Raw genomic sequence first — 25881 nt, forward strand, 5'->3', positions numbered from 1 at the left:
TGGCTCAGCAGTAACAAAAGCTGCTAGTATCCATGAGGATGCCGGTTTGATCCCTGGTCTCTGGTCTCGCTCAGTGGGTTTAGGATCTGGTGTTGCTGTGAGCTGTGGTGTAGGTCACAGACACAGCCTGAATCCTGCAAAGCTGTGGCTGTGGCATAGGCTGGCGGCTGCAGCTCTGATTCTACCCCTAGCCTGGGAACTTCCATATGCCACAGGTGGGGTTCTTAAAAGCAAAAAACAAAAAGGAAAAAAGGTGTTACTTAACAGTTCTCCATTATTGTCTTTTAGCTTTCTCTTTTCTGCTTATATCTACTCAGTAAATACTGGTGCTGGTGCAATGCTAGAAAGGGACAATGAAAGATTTTAAACAATAACTGTTTGTTGAAAAGCCAGCAACAATATATTCTTTCCCTAAGTGGTTTCATGACTGAAATGTCAAGGGTTCTACTCCTGTCATAAGGAATTACAACCAAGTTTGTGCATGCTCAGGCAATGACAACCGCCAGTTTGTGACCTTTCATAGCTTATAGAAAATGCAAGATTTCACCCTGATTTAAGATGTTTGTACTTGAAGTATGAACAAATGACCATCTCTGAATTGATGGAACCCACTGCATTATCTCAGACATCAAGCCATCTACCTTCTATTCTTAAGAGAGGAGACAAATACAATGGAAATAAAACCCTTTCTGTTCCACCTTCCCCCATCTCTATCCCTGGCTCTTACTGAGTCTAGCATGTTTCCACTGCTTTTATTTCCCTGAATTCAGGGATGAGTTCTTCATGTTATAGTCAAGTGGCCCTACATTAGACTTTTCCTTTGAATCCAATTTTATGAATGGCATCAATCCTTTTACTCCAATTTTCAGTCATCTCAAAGTCAGTGCTGTTTCTAACAGAGCCTCCTATAATGTTAACCATGTAATTTAAAGTATTCTCATCCACAGTTCACCAGAGTTGAGGTTTGAAACAATTCTAGCGAAATCAGTATGATTTTTCAACTTGTAGACATACTGGACAATGCCACTGCCATCCTATCAAAAAAAAAAAAAAAAAACTGCAGAAAGCTCCTTCAAACCCGATGTTTACTCTTTGCTGTAATGCAGATGCATTCTCACTTTGCCCTTGGAATGGCAGTTCTAGGACTCCCTAACTTCTTCAGATAAGCTGTTGATTGGCCACAGTAGGTTCCCTGAGCTGAGGTTGGAATAGGCTAAGTGGTGAAAGAGAGAGGTACTGGCTGGTTGTGTGTACGTTGTCTGTGCATTGCACATGGGGCATATATATAATATATATATTCCAAAAAGTGTTTGCCTTTCTGATTCATTCATTTGGACCTTTTCTGGCATTCCACAGACTCTATTTTACTCTTCTCATTAACATAATAGATTAGACAACACCATTCTATGCAAATAGTAGGTCCTCAGTACATATTTTATTCACAGAATTATTGAGTGAGGTATTGAAACATTATTACATCATTCCTCAGTCAGTGGAAAATGATTATTGAATCTCCACTATTTAAAAAGTTTTTCAGGAAATAGATCCCAAGTACAACACTCAATTTATATACATTTATAATGAAAACATGGGAGGAGGAGCCTGGGACTTAAGTAGAAATATGCTTTTAGGGGAATGGATTTCATTCGTCTTCATGAAGGTTTTTGTTCTTTGTTCCATTTATCTGCATATATCTTTGGCAAACCAGTCATACAGGGAGGCCTGTGTGGCTACCATGCCATTTTGAAAGTCTTTACAAATTTTGTTCCCAAATTTATCCTTCCACACGGCTTGAACTTTTCAAAAGTAACATGCACCTCCCTGACCACTGCTCTGCGACTCTCCTACCTATGCTATAGAGTTACCTGCGTGTCTCGATTCTCTACTTTGATTCTTGGTTTTCAAATAGAGGCCTCTTCTCTACTCTATATCCCTTAGCAATAGGCAAAGTGCTTAGGATTGAAAAGGTTTAGAGGCACCTTCCTGTTCTCAAGTAGTTGAAAATATTGTTGGATTAAGTATAAAATATATCATAGAGCAAAACAGAATAAGTGAGTTTATCCCACATTGTAATTCCTCCATAGGCCCTCCTGAGTTCTTTGTATTACCAAGAGATGTTCTATTTAAAAAGATTCATGGTTAAATGTATTTTGGAGATACTACATTATTATATTTAATTTTTTCACATTCATGGTGTACATTAATGTATTAAAAGACCTAAGAAACTCTCTCTTAGAAATACCAATTTAACTTTAGGAGTATTACTGTTGTCCCAAATTATCCAAATAGAGAGTCTTGTTTAATGTATAACAGCTGGTAATATTTGAGAAAGTGGTCATCTAGGAGAGCTTCTCATAAATAAATGCATACAAAATGTCTCTTGTACTTTGTCTAGAGTTGTAAAACTCTAGGCTGCCTCTTTTTTTTTTAATAATAGTCAGGTTGCCCCCTTCCCTTTCTGGCTGCAGACAGACTTTCCAAGTTCTTCTTTTTCGCCACCCCTCACTGCACCTGTACTGCAATTCACTCTCTCCCTGTACATCCATCTTGTTCATCCTGCTCCATGATCCAGGAGGCTGATCTCCACAGGTGACCCAGCTGACCTTCCAAATGGGTTTGGCTGATGGGAGACAGAAATATCAGGGTACGTGTACTGGAGGCTGGGTAATTATTCCTTGAGCTCTCTCTCTGCCCAGGCTATGCATTGGCAGTGGAATCATTCCTCGACCCAAGGCCAAAACTCCTGTCAGGTGGCCTTTTACAGCTAACCATTTCTCCAGATTTTGTTCTCCTTGCCTCTCCCTGTTTTAATTGCTTCTTACCATTATTGCTGAATTTCATTTAACCTTTGCTGAATTTCATTTAACCTTTCCAAATATCTTCAAAAATCTCCATTAGACTCTCTTCAGTCATTCTTTTTAGCCTAGTAAAGAGAAACAACTGGTCTAAAATGAAGTCACTTATTCAGAGACCCCCTTCAGCAAACTAATACTTAATACCTTACCTAATTGCAATTTCACTTTCTACTAGGAATGTAGTCATAACCAGTCAGTCTGGAACTTTTTTTCCCCCTTTTTCGTTTATGTTCTTTCCTTTACTGACACGCCTGTGGCATATGGAAGTTCCTGGGCTAGGGGTTGAATTGGAGCTGCAGCTGATGCCACAGCTGCAGCTGCAGCCACACTGGATCTGATCCAAGCCATATCTATGACCTATCCTGCAACTTGCAGCAATGCCAGATCCTTAACCCACTAATCGAGGCTGGGGATTGATTCTCAGGGAGATTATGTCAAGTCCATAACCCAGTGAGCCACAATGGGAATTCCTGGAATTTCCTGGTCAGCAGTATTGAGGCAATCTACCTGAGATACCCCTTCCATCTGCCAAAGAAAGATGAAGTTATCTCCCCTTCTCTTGGCTTTCCCTTCTTCTGTCTATAAATGCCTTCCATTCTGCTCAACTCCTTGGAGCTCTTTTCTCTTTGCTAGATTAGATGGTACCTGATTCATGAATCATTTAATAAAGCCAATTAAATCTTAAGTTTACTTGGTTGAATTTTGCCGCTTAACAAGCCTATCGTTTGTTTCCTGTAAGGACCATGCTTGTATACTCCTAAACTGTTATCACCCTATCAATACCACACAATCTTTCACTTGTTTCTTCATGCTGGTCTCTTAGGTTAGAATGCCACTTCATTCATTTTCTAAGTCTAGACATATTCTTAATCATTCTTAATAATTCAAAGCCCATTCTGTTTGCTGCTTTTCCTTTCATTTTTTCCCTGTTTTTGAAAATCAGAACTACTCCTTGTTCCAGGTTCCCACTTAGATTAAGCAGATTATTCACATGTTCTTTCCCACTGGCTTGGATCCTCCACAGCTCTGATTACAAGATAATTTACTGCAAGTTCTCTATATGGGTTTGTTGCATTGGAGGTGAGACACTGCATGTAGCTGATAGAATGAAATAAATAATAGGTCTCTTAGTATTTCACAGCTTTCTCCACTCCTAACCATGTGGGTTCACTATCTTTGCAAAGTGTTTGATGATAAAGAAAGTAAAAAGACAAAGTGTCATTTAAGCCCTTGAAAGAAGCAAATGTATTACTCTTCTCAACAACACTCTTATTATAGCATGCCAGCAAGAGATGGGTCTCACAAGCTGTCAATACCCCACTGTATAAATACAATATACTTTGGAGAACCATCATTCTGTCATCCTCTGTCATTCCATAGTAGTCGTGTTATTGAATTGAGACTGCTGCTTGCTGCTCACAAAATCAAACTCATAAATATTGGTAAAAATGAAACTTGTCTTTAATCAGAATTCTGGCAATCTGAGGAGATGGTGGACTCAGTGCCCCCAAAAAACCACCTCTGAAGATTCTGCTTGGTCATGAGAATTTTAAAGGGAAGGAGGGAAATAATCTCAGTTAATCATCAAAATAGGGGGGTCAGAGTTAATATCATTCCCCACATTGTGTAGGCTCATTGACTTCTTGTGATCTTCCTCTAGAGGCTATCTTGTTCAAACAGTTTGGTCACATAGTTTATTCAAGAGATAACTGAAAGGGGAGCTAGGGAAGAGGTCCAATCATCTGTTAATTACTTATTCTTCACTTCTATTTCTCTAATCTATGAAAATAACTGACAGATGAGGCAAAGGATTGTGTGATTAAAAGATCTGAAAGGTCTGTTTTGGTCAGAGATTAGTAGAGCATGGTGGTTCCTGGTTAAAAGTTAGTTACAATATATTTTTGCTAAAGTGGCAAGAAAGGGGCTTTCTGCTGTGAGTGATTTCCTGAAAAGAGCTGCTTGCAGTCATTTTCAGTCCAGGTGATGATGTTGGATGTATTTTGCTACTTTTCTCTCCATCTAAGGTGCAGGTCATGACATAGGGTGGGACTAGCCAATGAGATTAGTTAATCACATGGTCACAGAGATGGTTCAGGAACGATTATGTGACTCAAAGGGAATTAGAAGGATCCTAACCAAGGTGCTGCCAAAACTATTGGGAGAAACATTCTCTTGTTCTTGGGTTTGTAAACTATAAGGTGATATTCTTCATTTCAGTCAGGATAAGATAGGTTTTTTTACAGTAACGAAATCACCCAAATCACTAGATGAACATATCAAAGCTTTATTTTTATACTTATCTTTCACACCAAGTCCACTGTAGTTCCAAGCAGCTCTCCATATAGTGACTCAGATTGTTGGATGATTCCACCTAAGAGCTGCACCTTCTAGGACTCATGACTTCTTTTGTCAGTGTGGCAGGTAAATGATGCTGGGAAGGCTTGAGCTTCAGTTTTCACCAGGTCAGTCTGGTAGTGACACATATCACCTCCTCTTTCAGCACTCTGTCCAGAGCTAGTGACAAGAAGACTGTAAGTGAGTATGACCACCTCTTCCAGTGTTTCTGCCTTTGTGTAACCATCCCACATCTATGTGGAAATGGAGTAACAAGGAAGCTAAGCATCACCTAGCAAAGTCAAGAGCTGTAGACAGAAATTTTTGATGAAAACAGTTGAAGCTGGGACCCAGCTATGTTGAAACCTGGACACATTCTGGTTCCCACAGAGCATCCAAAAAAGGCAGAAGCCATGCTTATGTATTTTCGTGTACGTATTTGTGTCCTATACATGCTGAGAATAATGTGTCCTAGACCTGTATTCTATGGCAGAAGAGGCAAGAAAAAGGAAAAAGGAAAAAAAGAAAAGAATAACTGAGAAACCCATTTTAAAAGATGTGTCACAGAATTCATGCTGCTGTTGTAGAAGCTTATCTACTTGTAGCTTTCTGTTCTGTCCTTTCTGCCACGTAGGTGAATAAGCAAGGCAGGCAATGGAAAAAGTAAACATTTATAGTTAATTAGATACCAGGAGAGCAAAGCCAGACTTATTCTTTATTTAAACTTACAAATCATTGAGGGGAAAAGTTGGCTGTGTTTGGTTGAGGTAGACAATAAGCCGTCAAAAGAAATTTTATCAACACGCTTTGAAATCACCTTATAGAGTGTTTGAGTCTATATAGAGTTAATTGTAAAAGGAATTTCTGATCTTTAAACCCTAGTCATAACAACAGTTTGCTTTTACTGAGTGCCTACTATTTTCCAGGCACTGTAATAAATGCTTTAGTTAAATTATATCTGTTAACATTCATAGTAACTCAGTGAGTTTGATAATATGATTAGTGTATTATACAAGTCAGAATATGGAGACATAAAGAGGTTATATAATTTACAGAAGATTGATGAGATTTCCAACTTTACTGATATAAATTTAGAAGTTGTAGGCAAAACTTAATTATACCTAAGTATTTGTATTTTTAAAGTCTCATTGTTTTTCATGTTACAAAGGCCATCTGATAAAATACCTTCTGAAAAATATTATGTTTGAATTTTTAAAAGTTTTCACTTTTTGAAATAGGAAAGACAATGAGTGGAAACTGCACACTTTCTCATATGTGATGCTGAAGTCTCATAATTTATTCTAATAGTGATCAAAATACCAAAGAAAAAATAAGTAATACTGACTGCTAAAGTATGCAAACCTAAATAGATGAAGCTAAGGCTTCACTAGTATTAGGCTCATTCCGAAAGAGTTTCCTTGACCTGAGGTTAAACATAAGGTCTTCTGTGTTTAATAGCCTGAATTTGAATCCTGACCTACCCACTCAATTATCTATAGGATCTTCATCAAATTAACAATTTTAAACCTCAGTTTTCTCAACTGTAAAACAGACATGGTAATATTAATAATATCTATCCTTTGGTCTTATCATAATAATGAGAAAAGAGTATCTATGTAAAAAGGCTTATCAACCTGCCTGGCACACTAGAGAAGTTTACAAAATGTGGATTATGTTTAACATTCATATCTTCACCACCATTTTTTTTTGCTGTTGTCATTATCATCATCAGAATTGTCATTATTAATCATAACCTTTTTTTCAGTTAAACACACTGAAGCAACTAACTTGAATCCATGATCATCTTTTCAATGATCTCGTTTAATTTCTGGAGGATGCCTGGATTCTAATTCATTTTGTTTCCAGCTTTGTGTTAGGTGGTTTTTTCCCTTCCTCAATCTTATAATTAGGGACTGAACAAACAGTGATTCAAAGTTAAGACACTTATGCTAATAGGCTATAATTGCAATTTAACAGGTAGGAGTTAGGGCTTTTTGAGACATAAGCACAGGATAATTGGAACATGTGGTTCAGTTTAGATGGTCTGTTTTGTTGTATAAAGCATCAAAAAAATTTTAAAAAGTGAAGGGGAAAGGTTCGTGTTATTTTTTTTATCAACAGGAAGATATTTAATGCTGTTTACTGGTATGCTTGAAATTTCAACTTTATTCAACTGCAAATCTACTTATTTGTTTGGAGTAAAGCAGTCAGTAAGCAATTAAACACAAGAAGAAAAAAAAATAGGAAAACATGCCCACATAAAGTAGACTAAGCAGCAGTAAATTTTCAGGCAGAAAACTCACTTAGATACCAGCGAATTGTTTTTTTGGAGACCGTATATGCTGAGAAGTTGTCATAGCATCCTTCTCAGCTAGCTGTGAAGTCAAATTAGGTTTCTTCTACTATTTTCCTATCTTTCTTCCCTCTTTTCTTCAGTTACTGAGCGGGAATCATAGAGGACCAGTATCGTAGAGGACCAATATCTTTCATATATTCATGCCTGTTGGTCATGAGTAATTATATAGCAAAGGCCATAGAAAGTAAATCGACAATTACAATGCAGATGAATCTCTCATGGGGCAAGGAAGTGTGCTTACAGAATTACCGTATCCAAACATGGGTGTCTGCAGAAGGCTTTCTGGAGGAAGCAGATTTTGCACTGCGACTTATAGGATGAGAAGGTAGTTACATTGTGTGTCAAAGTGAGGAAAATGAGATTTTTAAAGAACAACAAATAACATGTATGGAACCAGGACCTCCTAGATGTGTGCTGGGATCTGGACATCACCCTTTATGATATGAACCTGGAGGTTGGAGATAGACAAAATTTACCCAAGTAGGGAAAACATTGACAGGTCTGAAGTGTTGCTCTCTCAGGACATTCTAGAAAAGGTCACCTTAGAATGAATTTGAAGAATGAATCTGAAGGATGTGGAACAAGTTTAGCAATAGCAGGGCAACTAAAGAGCTGTTGTGGTAATTTAAGTCCTCAATATGGTGACGCAAACTAGGATAATGGAAGTAGGGGAAAAAATGTACATGATTTCAAGAGATGATTCAAGGGTAAAATCAACAGAACTCAGTAGTTTGGGGTGTGGGGAGGGGGTCATATTGATTGAGAAGAATATGATTTCAAGGTGCAGCTCAGGTTACTGGCTTGAGAAAATGGGTGGATCTATTCATGGAGACAAGATCCCTGGAGGAGGCATGTGTACATGCAGAAGAGTAGAACTTTGAGGATCTCTCGTAAGGGTGAGAAAGAGATTCATAAAAGAGACTGAGAAGAAACAGTCAAAGAGGCAGGAGGTAAAGAAGAGGAATGTATCACCACAGCTTCTAGGAAAGGGGGTATTTGTGGGCATGCACGTTGGGAGTGAGGTTATAAGATAGATGGTTGTTTGTTGAGGAGCAAAGAGGACATGAGCAAGCAGAGTGAGTACACATATCTCTTTCCTTTCTAAGTGGTATGTAACAAATAATAGATGCCTACCACAGGTTAAAGTCGGGGCGGAGGGGTGCTGTCCTTGCCGACAAAAGTCAATTAGGGAGAGAAACTAAGAAGAACTGAAACCTTTTGTGAAGAAAGATAAATGGGGATTGTTCAAATCTAGGATCAAAGTTCCTATTATCAATAATGCATACCTAATATTTTCAATGAGTGATGGAGAAAAAGAGGAAGGGAGGAGGGAGAACAAGTCAGGACTGAGAAACATAGTTGTGAATTTCCATGAAAATATTCTTCTCAGTCAAATGGCTGTCCACCCTGTTGGGACACTGGCATCTTTTTCCCAGTGGCAAAATAATGCCACCTGGTTTGTTGTTTTAGGAGCTCAGCAACTGGGTTTGGCTGAAATCACTTGGATGGTTAAGGAAAGCCAGACATAGATGCTCCAGAGAAGTCTTGTTCTTATTCCAAAAAGCATACAATTGACTGATGATAATAATAGCAATACCAATTATTGTACATGTTCCTACATATATCTTTTAATAAAAATAACTAAGTGAATTACTGTAGTTAGACACTGGGCTAAAGATTTTACTTGCATCAGTATTTAATGCTTACAACTGCCCACCAAAGTAATTGCTATTATTAGCCTAGTGAGAAGACAAGAAACTGAGATATTAGCAAACTTGCTTGAGCTCATATATCTAATACTCAGTAGAATGAGGAATTGAATCCAGACCATTCTGCCTTTTCACTTTGACATGGTGATGGGAAGAGCTTGGTTATTATCATGACAATGCTGTGAGACAACTCAAACTTATATAACAAGTATGCTTTGTGGTCCTTCCTTTTAATCCTCAGAACCACTGCATGAGGCAAACACTATTGTCTACCCATTTTATAAAACTGGATTCAGTGAGGCCAGGAACCTGTCTAATGTTATATAGGGTTTGTGCACTGCAGAGCTAGGACTTGTCCAAGTCATCTGACCTCGGATTTTATGCACTAAACCATTTCCCTCTTACTTATTAGCCTGTGATACAACTGAGTCAAGGATGCATGGGTCCTGAATTGGACAGAGGCAGTGCAGTAGTTAAAAATAACTGATTTTGTCCTCCCTTTTGCTTCTCCAGAAAGTGACACACATTTGGTACTTTGTTTACCTACTTAAAAGAAAATGTGGCCACAACTAATCTCAGAACCTACCATGTGCTAAGCATATAGTTATACTTTTCAAGAGAGAAAGGAGTCGGAGAGTTCCTGGGGGAGGTGGGGCCATTGTACTTTTAGAAACTGATTCAGAACAATTTTCCAGCTGCGAATGTTGTGCAGTAAACTCAGCATCCAGCCAAGAGGCTACAAAATTGTGTTGAGCTGAGTTTGATCCTAGAAAGTGAATGTCTGTCTGGGTTGGTAACTGGGACCAAGGAAAGACCTGAGACATCCTTTCAAGATTTTTGTTCACTAAATTTTGAAGAAGGGTACTGGTCTCTTGATCCTGGATCAGGATATGCTTCGATCATGAAAAACATATCTGCCTAGTCCTTTCCACTAGAGAAAGAGAAAGGGAAGCTAAAATTCCTCTCAAATCCCTACTACTGCTGAAAACTACTAGAGCCAGAAATGAAATGCTTTTTATCTAAAAGCTGAAGCCAGGGGGGAGAAAGCTAAAAAAAAAAAATCATCACTGTATAGTTTATACTAAATAATAAATGTGCAGGGGATTCTGTTAGGAATGCACTTTAGACATTTCATTGGTTTTGTTATTTGGGAGTTCTATGGATATAGCCCATAGCTATTTTGTGGGGTTTTTTTTTCCCCTATAAGATAATAACAGTGGCTTCTTGTACCCGTTTCTGCTATATTCCCACCTCCACTCCATTCGCAAGAGACAAAATAATAGGCATTCAACATTAATTTAGGCTGACATTTTCCTTGAATTTCATACAAACACACACACACACACACACACCAGGTAAAAGTGGCCAGGAACCAAAATAACTTTAAGGAGATTTTGGTCACAATCCCTCTTGATTTGTTTTCCATAATTCAAATACAATTTATTAAGTATATTATTCTTATCAGACACTCACTAGGCACTCTGGGTGATAAAATGATGAATGAGATATGGTACTTAAACGCAAGGACTTCATAATTTATTGAGGTGGATTGTGGAGTATATACTCTACCAAAGGACAAAGCAGACTGTGCAAGTTGTTATAATAAAGATACAAAGAAGATACTTATGGGGGCATAAAGGAGGAATAAATAAAATGTTAATGGATTAGCTGGTTTTGTTAAGAATTTTGACCCCAACTGTAATCACTTACTAGTTCTATAACTTTGAACAAGTCCTTAACCTAAACCTCGGTTTCCTCATTTGTAAATTGAAGATAATGAGAGAAATGGTTTTATTGAAGGTGGTCTGTGGAATCAGCAGCCAATTGATATTAAGTGTCACACTTATAAAGGAGGGTTGGAGAAGGCATTTCGGGGTGGTGACATTTTAGTTGACTTTTGAAAGAGAGTAGAATTTTTAATAGTGAGGCAGTTGGGCTGGAGTTCTCTGGAGGCTCATTGGGTTAAGGATCCAGTATTGTCACTGCTGTGGCTCTGATTACCGCTGTGGCACAGGTTCAGTCTCTGGCCTGGGAACCCCTGTGTGCCACAACTGTGGCCACCACCACCACCAACAACAAAATAGTGAGGCAGTTGTAAGGAGGAGAGTACAACATAAGCTGTGATCAGCTGCAAGTCTCAAACAAGCTGAAGACTCTTTCTCTTATTTTCTCCTGCCCTGCCACATCATTAGTGGTTTCACACTCAGAGCTAATCCACTGTAGCCACAACCATAAACAAGTCTCATTAACTGTGAGGCGAATTTCTCATAATCTGATGTTGACAATCATCCCTGAAGTGACTAATACCCATATTTCCGCCTCATTGTCTACTTTTTCCTAAAGAGCTTTTCTGTCCGCCGTCGTTATCTAACTGTCCCTGTTGGCTCACGTCACTCAGCTGCGAAGGCAGGATCCCTCTCCTCATCTACCGATGAGCTGAATCATCCTTATCTTCCTCCAAGGCAGGGCTTCACTCAGACCCTTGTTCTCCCCTGACTCCAACTTCTGGACTCAATGTCCCTGTCACTGACTGGCTTTGAGAATATGGTGCCTAATGGAGAATATCATTTGTTTACCTGGCAGCTCTGTTCCATTTCTCAAGCTAGCATCTGAGTCCCTTGAGGCAAGAAAGGAGCAGAGACCTGTTTTCCTGCTTGTGGCGCTCAGCTCAGAGCCCTAAACGTGTACCTTGAAGATTAGGCAGTTGATCACACATAGGATCAGGAACATTAACACAACTGGCAAAAGCCCCATTCTCTTCAAATCCTATGCCCTCCCTCTCATTATCCTCAACATTTAAAAGATTTTCATGCAAAGCCATACCTATCTCCTTTTGTTTATAGCCTCTTCACTTCTTCCTCACCAAAATGACCAAAATTAGAAAATAAGAGAAAAATCTATTATCAAGAAAAAGCTAATGTCAGTGTGTACCAAGGTCCTGACTATCTTCCATACATAGAAAGTCGTCCAGGAGTTCCCTTGTGGTTCAGCATGTTAAGAACTCAATAGTAACCATGAGGATCTGGGTTCAATCCCTCGTCTTGCTCTGTGGGTTAAGGATCCTGTGTGATTTAGGCCAGTGGCTGCAGCTCCAATTCAACTTCTAGCCTGGGAACTTCCATATGCTGAGAGTGTGGCCCTAAAAAGAAAGAAAAGAAAGAAAGAAAGAGAATTGTCCACATATGAATATCCTGATTTGTAGCTGTAGCCCATATGCTTTTCAAGTAGCATGGATCAAATATGTTTCAATACACATTTCTTCCACTGAAGAAGGGAGAAAACAAAGGCCAGAGATGCTAAATTACCTAAACCACACAGAGCTGATCCTGGAACCCAGCCCTCTTCAACTACCATTTCAGAGTTCAACTCATATGACTTAGTAAAAAATATTGACCCCCGGGGCAAGAGCAGTGTCACAACTGGCAGAGTGATTTACCTGTTCTGTGAAAATGTTTCCTTTGAGCAGGGTGGGCAGAAACAGTTACATGTGCTCTAACATCAGTTTCTCTGAGCAAGTTCTCTCTGATCCAACGACTGCGCCTCCCAAGTCCAGTCCATGTGCAGCCCATTCATTCTTTCCTAAATGGCCTTACACACATCGATTGCCAATTAAGGCTTTTGTTGCGAATAGTGTAGTCAAGACCTAAAATTAGCCCCTCGTTTCTGATGACTACAGGGCACACAGCCAAAGTGATATTTATGACTGTAATAGACCAGTGATCTAAAGTCAGCCATGACACAGAAATAAGTCAAAATTGCTCGTTGTTCTGGAGACACCAAAAGGAAACAGATGCTCTTGAAATAGATGCCAAGGCTTTTCACCCACTCCTTACCTCTACACATTCAGGGGTAATTAGGAAAGACAAAAATTAAGGAATGAAAATAATACTTACCGAGTGTATACTACATATTATAACTTCCATATGTGGTCCTGTAATTCTTAACCAGAGTAACTAGCATATTTTTTGACATTTATCATGTATCGAGTACTTACCAAATCAAAATGTGAAAAAGTCTGTGTTGTTATTTCCATTTTTCTAATTTAAAAATCCCTGAAGTTCAGTAGTGGAAAAATTGGTGAAGGTCATATAAATTCTTAGTGGAGGGAACTATATCTAGTCACTTGTGATGGAACATGACGGAGGATAATGTGAGAAAAAGATTTTATATATATATATATGTGTGTGTGTATATATATATATAAATGAATGACTAGATCATTTTGGTGTACATCAGAAATTGACAAAAATTGTAAATCATTATAATAAAAATCTTAAAAAATATGTAAATTTTTAGTAGAAGGACCGACCCCAAACTCACTGTTGTATACAAATGTCATGCTTTCCCTGCCCCCATCTATTGCGGGGACTACAAGATTTTCCCTCTATTCTATGAGCTCCCATAAAACTCTGTCAAATTCTATGTTAGCAAATGTATTGCATTACATTTTAATATTGTCTTTGCATAACTGTCTGTTTCCCTTGAGAGTCTGGGACTTCTAGGTCCAGGATATATCACTTATGAGTTTTACAATGTTGGCCAAGTCATTGGATGATTTTATAACCCACCTTTCTCATCTGTAGAACAGAGACATAATAGTTCCCACATCATAACATTTTTGTGAATACTTAAATGAGATGAAAACCAGGCTTGCTATTAAGTAAGTATTCAAACAGTTATTATTATCCAAGGGCCTAAGAGTGCTAGCAAATAATGGCAAATCATGGATGTTCACTGTGGACAGAGGATATGTCTATCTTGTGCAACCACTGGGACCATGCAAAGAGTAAATATGCACATACATATATACTGGTTCCATGAAAAAGTGAACATGTCTTGAAGTTCTGAATGAAGCAGGTATAGCCTTGCTGGTTCTCTATCTATTGACCATGGACCCTGAGGACTAGCAGACCTATTGTAAGAGACCTGTAAAACATTGTCTGAGAACAGAAGAAATGTGTCACACATAGGTATACTATTATTTTAAACTGTATATAAGTATTGTTGTGATTTTTGAAATATAAAATTCTTTAGATGTTACTTAATTCTTAATAGTTTCTTGTCATTTATTTTTCCATTGAGTGGCTAATACAATTATGACTATATCACGAGGAGTGTCCAGGAAGTTTTTGGAAATTAAAGAAGGGACCCACACATAAGACACTGAAAAACACTCTCAAGACATTGAAGCTTGGCTGCCAGTAATAGCTATGGTTCCTTCAGACTGTGACCACAGAGGTGTGGCTTTGATTTTTTTTCCTAATAGAGAAAAAAAAAAGATTTTTTTTCCTAATACAAAAAAAAAAAAAAGATTTTTTTTCCTAATACATAAAAAAAGATTTTTTTCTCCTAATACAGAACAGAGGGTTCTAGTCATTTAAATAAGGCCAGAGTAGCAAGCATCACTCCCTTTCCTGTTAAACTTGTCCTTATTTGCCACTTATATTTATATAGTAACAAAAGGGTATGAATGTGAGCTTGGAAAATACCTTGATATCTAAGAAACAAACCCTCCCCCACATCCGTAAGTGTGAAGGCCTTATATTCCTGTTTTGCCTTACATAGCCCCTTTTCTTCGGCTATGACCTATTGGCTGTAAGATGCTGGGCACTCTTTATTTCAATGTTGGTCAATCAAATTTTCTCTTCCAGAAATTTGGAGGTAGAGAGAATCTAGCAGAATTCTTGGCTGGAACTGAGGTTATTAAAACTCAACCTTCACATAATCAATAAAAATGAGGCTGTAGATAAGTGATAGAGAAAGAAGGGAAAAAAGATCATGTAAGAGAACCTATGATTCCATAATGGGAAGTTTTCAAATTTCTCAAAAACTTCCTACTCCTCTGTGAAGCTCAGATTAATGCCTTGCTTTTTTAAGTTCCAAGGAACATGATTGTGTCTTGATTATTTAAGTTGGTAATTACTTATTGAGCATCTACTGTGTCCTAGTGTTATTCTAGGTGGGGAGACAAATTAATGGAAATTTCTTCCCTCCTTAAGCTTATAGGCAAATGGGTGAAATATGCAATGAACAAGGTAAATGGTTAAAATACACACTGTGGTACCTAGTGATAAATGCTAAGAGAAAAATAAAGTGTTGTTGTGGTAGGGATTATCATGGGTGGAGGTTCAGTTTTGGTTAGGTGGCTAGTTAGGATCTCTATGTGAAAGTGATATTTGAGTTACATGAAGGGAATGGACTTTAAGTAATGAGAAAGTTCCTATCAGGCAGAAGGAAGAGCTAGGATAAGAGCCGGAGCCCACCTATGAGAATGGAATGGAATAAAGGAGGGAGTGGGGTAAATAGGTGATGAGATCAGAGATATTGTGTGCAAATTTATGTATAATTTTACAATCATAAAGAGATCTTCTGTTTTACACTGAAAGTATTAGAAATCCATTGGATGATTTCGAGCAAAGGAGTAACATAATTTAAGTTTTAATAGGATCACTTTTAGAAACCAACATTTTCCATGTCATTGATTAGGTTAACATGAGCTGGTCCTTTCTACTTAGAGTATATCAAAAAAATCCTTAACTAATACAACCTTTAATATAACACAAATGAACTTATCTACAAAGCAGAAACAGACTCATGGACATAGAGAACAGACTTGTGGTTGCCGGGGGGAGGAAATAGGATGGATGGAGAATTCGAGCTTGGTAGATGCAAACTATTACAATGAGAATGGGTAAGCAATGAGGTCCTGAGGTCCTGAGGTCCTAGTGTACAGCACAGGGAACTATGTCCAATATCTTGGGATAGAACATGATCAAAGATAGTATGAGTAAAAGGATGTGAGATATATGAGCACTATGTTGTACAGAAGAAATTGACACAACCCTGTAAACTAACTATACTGCAATAAAAATAAAGAAGACATTTACAAAAAAGAGAGATAACTTGGAGTTCCCGTCATGACACAGTGGTTAACGAATCCGACTAAGAACGATGAGGTTGCGGGTTTGATCCCTGGCCTTGCTCAGTAGGTTAAGGATCCGGCATTGCCGTGAGCCGTGGTGCAGGTTGCAGATGCGGCTCAGATCCTGCGTTGCTGTGGCTCTGGCATAGGCTGGCAGCTACAGCTCCGATTCGACCCCTAGCCTGGGAACCTCCATATGCTGCTGGAGCGGCCCAAGAAATGGCAAAAAAAAAAAAAAAAAAAGAGAGAGAGAGAGAGATAACTATTGTCTGTATGGTTTTTGAGCCCCAAGACAAGTCATTGGTAAAGAGAGTTTGCCTTCACATATTGGACAGTTTTTCTTCCCTCCCCCCTTTTTTCTTTTTCTTTAATTGGTGTATTTCAGGATGGTTTGTTTTGTATCTCAGATCATACTCAGCTGCACAGACTTTGGGTCCTGGGGTTTGAAAGAGATTGAGGAGCAAAGGAGGTAGCCTTTAATGGCACTAGAAAATACTGTATTTTTAGTCATTTTCGAAGTCTATTTGGCTACTTGGAAAAATATTCTGTAGGAAGGAAATGCATTTAAACATCTGAAGACCCGTCAGCAGATCAAATCTCCAACATGTAGCCATACAACTGCATTATAGAACACTAAGTAAGTCACAAGAAAAAAATACAGTTGATTCTTGAATAACATGGGGATTAGGGGTACCTCTCTCAACACAATAGAAAATCTAGGTATAACTTTACAGTTGGTCTTTGCTACACATGATCCCTCCACATCTTCAGTTCTGCATCCATGGATTCAACCAATTGCTGATTGTGTAGTATTCTAACACTCATTAAAAAAAAAATCCCCATATAAATGGACTTGTTCAGTTCAAGCCTATATTCAAGGGTCAACTATATTTCTTGATAAAAGATCACAATTTATTCATGGAAACATATACCTTCAACTATCTATTAAAAACAAATTCCAGAGTCAAATTTCAATATCTCTGAGAAGTAATAACTCATTGTACATTGGATGATATTTTAAACTGGGTACATCTTAAATAATATAAATTTGGAATATTAAGGGATTAAATGTAAAAGCAAAATATTCTGTCTTCTTAAATTCCTTTGAAGCACCAATGCATGAACTCAAATAACTTATCCATAGAACTCTAACTCATTGACTTTGGAATTAGAAACCTGAAATCATCTCCCTATAAAAAGATATGGTAGCTTCTTAAAATTATGATGAATAATTTTTAAAGCATGACATGTATGTTAGTTAAATTGGAATAGTTTAGAGACCATCAAATGATTTTGCTTTCTAGAAAGAAAACTAAGTGAATATTGCAGGAAGGTAGCTGGGGAGGAAAGGGGTTGTGACTCCTGTTGCTTTATTATTTTATCCAATTTGATGCCTGCTTCTTTTCTTCTCACCTGAGCCCTCCATTGTGACGTGTGCAATTTTAAAGAAAACTGAAGGGTAAATTGAATCAAACGAGGCTTTTGCTCTCAGTACCCCAATCCTCTCCAACTGAGAAGTCACGCAGGAACTTAGTCTTATTAAAGGGCAGTGGGTCAGACCACAGAATCCACAAAGCTGCTCTTAAGGCTCAGTGTTCTTGCTGGGTATCATTACCACTGGAACCAAATAATTGTGCAGCCTATCCATTGCCAGAGAAAGGCAGTAAATTGAGTTGCTGGGACATAGAAAGCTTAAAGCATCCAAATAGAGACAGTACCATTGTCAAAGGCAGGTCTCTTTGCCCTTCTCTATCTTCACCTTCTACTTTGTTTAATCTTTTCTTCCCATGAGTTTAACTACTCCCAAACAGAGCCAGCATATGTGATGTTTAAAATGTATACCATTTCTTTAAATCCATGCCCAGGTATTGGCCTCGTGCTAGAGGATAATTTTTCAATCTTACTTGCAGCAGCATAATTGTTTTCAGGGTTGTTCTCAACATATGGGGTGCTTAATAGCATCCCTGACCTCTATGCACAAAAAGCCAGTAGCACCCCCCAGCTGTGATAACCAAGCCTGTCTCCAGATATTGCCGAATGTTCTCATGGGGATCAAACCACCCGAGGTAGAGAACTACTGCTTTAGAGGTTGCAGCCGGTGGACTGAACAACGCAACGCCCTCTGCAGGACAGTTTATGCTAGCCACAGCTTCAAAGCTTTTCTTCAGCAGCATAAGAGGAAACACCAAATCATTTGCATAATATCCCAGGCTGAGAGAAACTCCATTACTTAGTGTAGAAAGTTGAAATTAACACCATGGTTATACCTGTTTGGGAAGCATGTGGTTTAGAAAAGAGAAACTTTCAATCCTTAGTATGGGAATAGAGGCATTGATCTAAAAATCTCCAGTCTGGCTTGTCTTTTCCTCTGATTCCCTAGGTACAACAACTGAGACTTCTCTGTGTCAGTGGCTATAAGATGCCTAACACCATGTGGTGACACAAGACAATATCCACAGAAAGGATAGGACTGGGAATGGGAGTCCTATATCAAAATAAGGTGTCACGGGTGTATTCCTGGCTAGCCACCTGCCCAAGCACTTTCACTGGTTAGCAGTGGAGTAAAAGGCATTCCATGGAGAGTGATGTAGGAAAGAAGAAATCTATTCAATTTTACTACCAATTCAATGTTAGCAAGTAATTATTGAACACTCGTATTGCACAGACTCCTGCACGCTGGTATTAACTCGACTGTATCCTAATATCAATACTAGTGGCATTTACTCTTTAAAAATAGTATTCAAAAGAGTATTAGAAAATTACCCCTTATTTAGCTGATGAGGAAACTGAGACACAGAAAGACTAAATAACTTTACCAATGTCACATAGATATCAAGTTTTTTAGAGTCAGGACTCACTGATCAGTGTGGCTGTTAACAACTACTATATAAATGTCAAATATTGGAGTGTTATTATACAACTGCAGATGTGATAAATTCACTTGAGAAATAAAAAAAAAAAAGAAAACGTGTTGTATATGTGGTACATGCCAGGGGGTCTGCTAAGTGTTGGACAATCAAAGATAAATAAGTCATGTTTTCTGAAACCAAGTTGACCAAAATCTAGCGTGGATTCAGTTATATAAATAAATCATTCCCCACAACAGAGATCAGCATGGCACGTTAAGCAGAGCAGCAGTGTCCAGCTAAACAGTGGAGTAAAGGAGTGGTGGTGAGCTCAGCCCCAGGGGAGCAAGGAAACTTCAGAGAGCAAATGGAGCCAGAGCAAGGCTTAGAAGGATAAATAAGAACTCACCTGAAAGACCTGATGTGTGGAAGGTCCTTGGGAAGAGGGAACAGTATGAATGGTTATCATAAACCTGGCTGCCTTTAAGCACTTAAGAGCCCATTATTAACAAGCCCATTCTTCAAAGTGTAACTCATCCTATCTCCTTCCTATGGGATCTTTTAGAATATACTTATGTTTTTTCCTGTTCCAGATCTTGAATTTCGCTTATTATCTTCTGCCTTGTGTTAGTTAATTCACACCATCCTCCGTGACTGACTCCAAGCTCCCTGAGGGAGATGACTCTCTTTTCTTTCTTGGGTTCATAGTAACTTATGATAGATGGTGTTAGATGCACAATAAATGGTGAGATGAATGCAACATATCTGGACTCAATGTAAAAGTCTTATCAAACACTTCATTGAACGTATCCTATTTGGAAAAAAAAAAAATGTATTCTCTGGATTAAGTCAAACTTGCCCTGGCATGTATAGTGTGATGTCTGGGACCAATGATCCACTGCAAAGGACCTAAAGAAAGGAAAAAGAAAACCTTACATCAAATCAACTTTTAATCCTGATAGATTTGGATCTTGGCTTTGGCCACTGCAATGGATGGTTCTGGATGTATGTTAGTGTGCCATAAGACTTTGTTAAAATGTACATTTCTACAGATTCTAATGCAGGGCTCTGAGATTGGGTACAGGAATAAGCATTCTCATCCTGGATGATTTTTTTGAGAAAGCTTTTAAAAATTGTTTGAATCGTAGAGGTAGAAAAATGGTTAGACTTAGGGGAACAAACCATGAATTTAGGGGTACTATATTAACCAGTAAACCTCGATCAACCAGTCCTTCATTATCATTGTACAGATTCTTACAGAGCCAATTCTTAGGTCCAGACTCTGTGTTATATGAGAAACTCTGACATGGGTTCCAGGCATTGAGAGATTTTAAAAGTTTTGGAAATAATGATAATGGGCAGTTTGGGCTGAGAATTCTCATTGTGTAATGAGCCTAGGATGGTGAACATGACTTTTCAATTTTAAGTCATTGTTGTTTTTGTTGTTATTTGCTTTTTAGGGCTGCACTCGTGGCATATGGAGGTTCCCAGGCTAGGGGTCTAATTAGAGCTGTAGCTGCTGGCATATGCCACAGCCACAGCAATGCAGATCCGAGCCGCATCTGCGAATTACACCACAGCTCACGGCAATGCCAGATCCTTAACCCACTGAGCAAGGCCAGGGATCGAACCCACAATTTCATGGTTCCTAGTCAGATTCATTTCTGCTGAGCCACGACAGGAACTCCTTAAGTCATTGTTAATACCTGAGGTCAGATTAATTCATTTGCTCCTTCTTAAGTAATAGCCAGGTGAATCTGATTTCCTATAGGTGTGAAAAATAGAAAAAGGAGATTTGAATGGGAGAATTTAAGGTGGACAATCTGGTAATTCCTCAGATAATGCTGGTTATCCTGGGGGCACCTTGGGAACAAAAAGGAAAGTCAAGGTGGAGAAGTGTTTAAATGAGAAAGAGAAAGTAAAGAAAAAGGGCAGAGTTTCAGAGTCTAACAAACAGTGGTGCTGGGTCACAGTCTGACCTGAGGATGCCAGGTTCTTCCTTGAAGGAAAATATATGAATGAGAGATGCGCTGCAGGCTGAAGCTGATAATACGGATATCCGAAAACAGGATCTTCTGTGCCCTGAGCTTTCCCAGCTTTAGGCAATAAATTAAAATTCTTCCCTGATGATTTTCAGGTCTTCATGAATGGGGTGAAAGTGAGTGGGCCACTAATTTCACTCTGGTTGAGAGAAAAAATAAAGCTGGTATCTGAGAGGAGGTGGGTTTTAGGAAGGGAGTGAGCTATTTGCAAGTGAGGAAGGCGTGTTTGAAAGAGGCACTGTGGAGGTAATTAGAGCTGTGGCTGAAACTACAAAACTGGCTTGTGCTTAACTGCTATTTGTGGCTAATCACTTCCAAATAACAAATGAATAGCACAGTAAATGTTAGCAGGATAATTTTCTATTAATCAAGAATAATGAGTGAGTAGACTAATTCCCTCTCCAAACATCCCTAATTTTAATGCTGTTTCATGTTGCTGCTTCAGATTGATTACATGGTGATTTAGAGTGAGAAGGTAAGAAGACTCAAAATAAAAGCCAGGTTATTATTATTTCCTGCTGCACTTCTGTAGAATATCACCTCTTCCACCTGAATCCTTATAGAAGATGAACATCGCCTTTCCAAAAATGATCTTAACCCAGAGACAAAGTTAAGCCTGTGTGTGTGTGTGTGTGTGTGTGTTTGAGAGAGAGAAAAGAGAAAGAGAGGGAGGGAGGGAGAAAGGAAGGAAAGAGCTATCCTAATTGCAAACTGAAGCAATAAAACCTAAATGCATAAAACCTGGAATAGGTCTAAGTGTTTTCTCAATTACATTCCCTGAAACTTTGGGCAATTTGCTTAAGTCCATTGATATTTCACCTACACGTGATAAAGAAACATGGAGTAAGGTTATTCCACATTACGTTGGACTGACCTCAGCAGTCTGAGTCTTTACTTTCCACAACACCAGATTTTCCAAGAAATTAGATGGAGTTCCAGACCTTCCAGGAGTGTATAATCTAATGGGAAAATGAGCCACATATGAAACAAATGTGATGGATAGGATTATAAGTAATCAATCTTCAATAGAGCGGGAAGACATTTCTTATTACAGTGATGCAAAGAAAGAGTGTCTAGGAGGGTCCCATGGTATATGTAGGACTTCTCGATATAATTTGAAGACAAGATGTGATGGATATTGTAGATTTACTCTCCATCCTTCCAGATTCACTCTTCACCCTTCTCCAGGCACTTCTCTACCCCAAGAGGTTTTTGGATAACATTAAGGAGCTCCTTTGCCTTCCCAGCCTACTATGGCCTTTGTCCGTGAGAAAATGAGGGGGAAGGAGCATGGGGATGGGTATTTATCCTCCCTCTCCTTTTAAGGTTGCACCTGGTAGCTTTAATCCCTCAGAGATCACAGCATCTTTTATATAAACTTTCTCCTGTTGGTTTTTGGTACCACAGCCTCCCTTCTCCCTTTTCACCTAGAAATGATTTCAGAGGCGGGGTAGGTTGTTACTATCCCCTGGAACAAGAGTTCTAAAACTCCTCTCACATATTTGTAAATAATCTCTTTAGTAAATCCTCTTGAATCATTCCATTGTCAGACTGTCATCTACTTCTTTCTGGATCACTAGCTAAGACACATAGACTGAGAGAGGGGAAGGTGGATGTGTCAGAGAATAGGGATAACTGTGAAGACACATTTAATTATAGCCAGTTTACCCAGCATAGGGTGTTTGCTCATTCCTATATAGAAAGTCAATGGCTAACTTGAAAGCAAATAAGATGTAAAAATCACCTAACATGAGGCCACAAAGATGTTACAGGTACACGCTGTTGCTAGATTCAAACTAACCTCTACTCTTTTTTCCAAAACAAAAAGAGCAAAAATGAGCTAGCCCTACCTAGAACTTTTGGCTTGAAAAGAGGTGGAGTTAGCAAGAGGGTTGGCAGAGACCATGAGCCCTCTGTAAAAAAAGAGCCATGTCCTTTTAAAAATTCCTGTTTGCCTATAAATAGTCCTATTTGAGCCCAAGTTATGGAATATCATCTTACCTCTCCCTGCAATCCTAGAGGATCTGAGAATCAAGCAGAAGTTTCCCTGAATGAAAGTCATTCCGTGGCTTTCCTTTCAGTGATGGCCTATTTGAGGAGGAAAGCAAAGTAGATATGCTGAGGTTCTGATGATTTATTTACTTATTTATTTTTGTATTTATGTATCACTTATGTATTAAGGAAACTGATCTAAATGAAGTTGCATGTGGCAGTGACACCTGTTGGCTCAAAGGTCAGGAGGGTGCTGAGGATGTATGGAGGAGTGGACAGGTCCATTATTTTCTGCCAACATTTCTAACCAATTTGTTTAGCTTGATGGACAGAAGCAGAGTAATAATTCCCTGTCATATTTCTTAATAGAAAAAGAGAAACCTTGACAAGCTGACAAATGGAGAAGAGAGCCCTTGTGAGAGGCTAAGCAATAGGAAAATGTGTTCTACTAACTGCAGGCAAAACCGCCCCCAGCAATGCCAGATTCAGCATCCCCAGCATTCTCTAAGTTAACTCGTGTAAGATACTGCATCAGGTAAATTCCTCATATGGAAAAGATAATTATTTTTCCTACTGTAAATTTTTTCCAAAGTTTTTTGAGATTTTTGACCCCTCAACCCAAGTGTTGGACTTTCATTTGAGTGAAACAGATGCGGACTGGAACCCCAGGTTTTAAATGTCCTACCTGTGTGTTCTCAATTAAGTTCCATTGCCCCTCTTACATTAATGTTCCTCACCTGAAAAACAGAACACTTAAACAGTTGTTTGGGCACATGCTAAAGACTAAGGGCAATCATGTTCATAAAGTACTGGGTAAGCTATGGATGACAAAGCACAGAGGCAACAGCTGATGCTGCTGTTGAAAACAGACGCAGGTGCAGCTTCCAAAAACCTGATCATAAGAATGGTAGTGAGACGAGAGATGTACAGGGGACACAGATGTGAAAACTTCTGTAGAAGTTCAACCTCCACCCACTGGGGACTTCTCTTCAAACTCTGCCTCTCAGGCTTCTGGTGAGAGAGAGCGTTTTACCCATTTAGTCACTGATTGATTTTTTTTTTCAGCAGTTCTAGGCATGAGAGTGCTCTTGGAGGTTACAGAGAAAGAATGAATGGAAGTGAAGAGTGTTTTAGAGTTGATCGTAGACTAAGACGAATGTCACTTACATCATTCACCAGCTGAGTGGCCACAGTAAGCCCCATAAACATCCCTGGTGCACTTTTTCTCTTTCACGTGTAAAATGGAAACTTTTAAGGGCAAATGAATGAGATAAAATATCAAACTCTTAAGTACAACTGTTCACAAATAATTGTCCTATCTTTTTAGTTAATTGTTTTTTCTTTCCTTCCTTCTATAGATGCAAAGGCTGCTTTCTTGTATCTCAGCTATTTGCCCTCCATTCAGCTCTGAATTGATATAGATTAAGTTGGGTTCCTTTTTTTCTGTTCAGGCAGTTATTCTCTTTTACTTATCTCTTATTAATGCTTAATAGCTATTGAGTTCTATTTCATTCTGTAGGACATGACTGTGAGAACACTAAGGGAAAGGGATCCAGTGTTGGTATATGACTGAGGAATATAAATTAACTTTATACAATATTCAAACATCAAGGTTCGGGAGGCAAAGATCCTTCCAAAGAGATACACTTTTAGCGATGCATCTCTGTGGCCTGTATTCACAGACCAGCAGATTTCGCAATAAGATGGAAAGAGAATACATTTCTAATTCTTACAATAAATCTTTCTTATGTAACTAAAGCTCCTTGGAGCACAGGTTTTAAAAGATGACACACTGGATTATTATTATCTGCCTCACAAACACCACAAGCTAATTTTAGTGACCCATTTTGTCTGTTTCCATCCTTCATTTGTATAGTTGGCCTTGCAAATAGAGTAGTTTGAATAAACATTATAGCCATATTTATGGGTATTCTGGCTAAGTGCTTCTCTTGGTGATGCATTATCAGGTATTCAACATAAACCACGGAGATAGAGCCATTTATCCTCGTTAGCCGGGCAAACAGAAGGAAGTTGTTTTTACCCACCATCCTGGGCCTGCACGAGCATTTATCTAAATCTAAGGCAGCCTTAGATTAACTAGGAAGTTATGGAGGAAAACAATTTAAAAACCTTAAATAGCAAGGTTGAGAAGAAAGGCTTAGCTGCCAAGATGCTAGTATTTACTGGCTGCCCACAATATGCTACAATATGTAATTAGCCAATTCCCATATATTGTATTCTATAACATATAGATCTCTAATGCAACATTTGGTTGGAAGAGGGGTGTTATGACCCTTGTTTTGTTTTTGAGTAAGTGGAGGTTCAGAGAGGAAGGACTTTGTCTAAGGACAGGGAATTCATGCAGAGTTGTGACTTAACCCCAGATTTGCAAGAAGCAAAGCCCGTCTTGTACCATTAGCTACCTAGCCAGTTCCAGGTGGGCAGAGAGAGAAATGCTGAGAGGTGGAAACATGCTCTGTGTCTGTATAGGGGACTGCCTAAAGTCAGAAAAGGCCTAGGCTTTGGGCTATAGGAGCACTTTAATCTAAAAAAGGGGGGGAGTCTCCTGCTAACCCACTGGTCATTTATAGGAAGAAATAGAAACTGCCTAGGTGTGCCTCAAGGAATACCCCAAGCACAGAGCATGGGAGGAGAAATTATGTCCTGGGGTGAGTAGAGGAAGGACAGAGAAGCTGGAGGATGAGAGTGAGAAAGGAAGATGATGGTGAGGCGAATACAGAGAGGGCCTCTTAGATATATCTCCACTGCTTCTGTGCCTTGTTTGTGGTTTACTCTCATTCCGTATTGAACTGAAAGAGGATTTT

The sequence above is a fragment of the Phacochoerus africanus genome, chromosome 15, assembly GCF_016906955.1.
Source record: "Phacochoerus africanus isolate WHEZ1 chromosome 15, ROS_Pafr_v1, whole genome shotgun sequence".
Classification (NCBI taxonomy): Eukaryota; Metazoa; Chordata; class Mammalia; order Artiodactyla; family Suidae; genus Phacochoerus; species Phacochoerus africanus.